This window comes from Physeter macrocephalus, chromosome 6 (assembly GCF_002837175.3).
Source record: "Physeter macrocephalus isolate SW-GA chromosome 6, ASM283717v5, whole genome shotgun sequence".
In the NCBI taxonomy this organism is placed as follows: Eukaryota; Metazoa; Chordata; class Mammalia; order Artiodactyla; family Physeteridae; genus Physeter; species Physeter macrocephalus.
Window position 1 is genome coordinate 4,229,799 of NC_041219.1, and position 2,512 is coordinate 4,232,310.

Sequence of the window (2,512 nt, forward strand, 5' to 3'; positions counted from 1 at the left end):
TTCTTTCCCTTAATTACAATTTATACTTGTAAAGGAAATATCCATTTGTGAGGGGGTCTCACTTTCTGGACCAGGAAGAGAAGGATGGCTCTAAGTCAGAAGAGGCTTATCCATGGAGAAGGCACAGGCTGCAATCTGCGTAACGAAGTTTATCCTGTTTACCGTGTCACTGTTCTCGGTCACCTTCCCACCCCTGACCTGCCCCACCACAGTCCTTTCTCTGATGTAGCTGAAGGTGGTATTTCAGCCTGAATTCTAAGCCACCTCCCTGAGTTACTCATTTCCCTCGGTGTGTCCCATGTATGTGAGATATACATGTGAATAAACTTCTCTTCGTGTTTTCCTCTTGGTAATCGGTCTTTTGTTCCAGGGGCCCTGGCCAAGAACTTAGAAAGGTAGAGGAAAAATTATTTTTTCCTACCCTGCAGGGTCAAAGTCATGGAGCACCTTTCATTCAGATGTTTAACATGCTCTCCAAATAAACGTCTAGCCAGAGATAAGGGGATCCAAGGACAAGGCTGAAACCCACACCAGACATAGGGTGTGGGTGTATGTGTCTGTGTGCACACAGAATTCTATGAATTTCTTGCAAACAGAATATATTACATTGTATGGGGGGGTGGATAAAGGTATTAAATTGTTAAATGCCGATATTTAAATCATACAACTTTTGTAACCTTGATTTGGTCTCCCTCCCCCCTTTTAAATATAGTAGGGTTATAGTCTCCAAATTTGAGAGTGACTTTATTTTTTTGATTTTCTAGAAGTTTTTAATGTATTTTTAAAATTATACTCTTAACAGTAAATTCTTACAAAGATGTTTTATGATTACGTCATAACAAGCAATTGTTTACTGGGACAAAGAAGATACGCTAAAAGACAAATGAATTATTATAATTAAATATGCACAACTTATTGACATTTTTCTTAAGACCAAAAGACTGGGATATATCCACTGAAGTCTAGGCATTCTGCCATCACTTCTGTTACCAACCAGAGTCAAAGTTTTAAAATTCCTGTGATCTTGAATGTCTTGTTAAGTGTTACAGGGCTTTTGTTTTTCTTTTAGCCACTAGATTTTTCAGGAAAAATTCACCTGCTTTATATGAAGAACACACCAGAGGGCCACTTGCAGTATAATGAAATCCAAGTTCATTTCCTACTTTTTCCCAGTATTTGAACTTTTCAGGAGTAATGTATTCTTCAACCTTAAGGTGGCGCTTTGTTGGCTGCATATATTGTCCTAAAGTCAAACAGTCCACATCTGCCTCACGAAGTGCTTTCATCGTTGCGTATACTTGCTCGTCATTCTCACCTAAACCCAGCATTATAGGTGTTTTAGAAATAACATCAGGTCGAACGTCCTTGGCATGTTTCAGTACACGTAGAGACTGGTCAAAATTGGCCCGGGGATCACGAACTTTCCTCTGTAGTTCTGGAACTGTTTCTCCATTATGTGCATACACATCTAATCCTGACAGAGCAACTTTTTCTATTGCTTTAAGATCTCCTCAGAAATCAGGGGTGAGACATTCCACAAGGATTTTCGGATTCCTTTCCTTTAAGTAAGGCACAGTCTTTGCAAAGTGCTCAGCTCCTCCATCAGGCATGTCATCTCGATCCACAGACGTCAGGACTACATAATCCAGACCCCGCTCTGCAATCGCCTTTGCAGTATTGTAGGGCTCATTGGCATCCAGTGGAGGTGGATTTCTTGCAGTCTTAGCAGAACAATACCTACAACCTCTTGTACATGTGTCACCCATCAACATGATTGGGGCAGTGGCGGTGGCATATTCTCTGCCTCCCCAGCACTCTCCAATATTGGGACACTGAGCTTCCTCACACCCTGTATGGAGATTTAAATTCTGCATTGTGTTTTTCAGTTCATCGTAAGTTATCCCCATGGGAATCTCTGTCTTTAGCCATGGAGGTAGTCTTAACCGTTCTCCTTTCTGGCGTTTTACGCCTCCTTTATATTCATCCCAGGTGCTCTTGTCTGCTAGATCACCAGATACAAAACCTTGAAGGTCGGTCTGGTCCATTCTGTAAAAATTCCTTTTTTAAAATTTAATCTGGCAAGGCACTTACTTGACTGGACTGCATAAATATCTCCCAAATACCCAGGGGCCCACGGTGTGGACTGTGCTCTCGCAGCATAGAGACATCCCTCTCTTTTTTTTCTAGCAGGGCCAAGGGATCCCTAATTCCCAGGAAAAGAGAGACGGAAGAGAAAAGAGAGTGACCTATGTTTAAACGGCCCGGATATGCACCAAAAGTTGCAGTGAGCTTTAATTATGCTGACTATAAACCAAAAATACATGGTACACAGTACGACAAATACAAGGATATTTATGGCAACAAGAGGGCAAATTGATAGAAATTACAACTGTTTTGGAAAATCCGGAAGGAATGTTGTCATAAGTATGGAAATTTCTCCTAGAAAGTGTAGGTCACTCTATGCCACCCAGGGAGAGTCCTGGTCATCTTTTTCCTCAGCATTGACAGACGA

At 41.4% G+C, this 2,512-nt stretch overlaps 1 pseudogene; it reads right to left on the reverse strand.

The window, feature by feature from the left end:
• Nucleotides 1-1,041: 1,041 nt before the first annotated feature.
• On the reverse strand, nt 1,042-2,168 carry LOC102995004 (lipoyl synthase, mitochondrial-like; annotated as a pseudogene).
• Between the last annotated feature and the right edge of the window lie 344 nt (nt 2,169-2,512).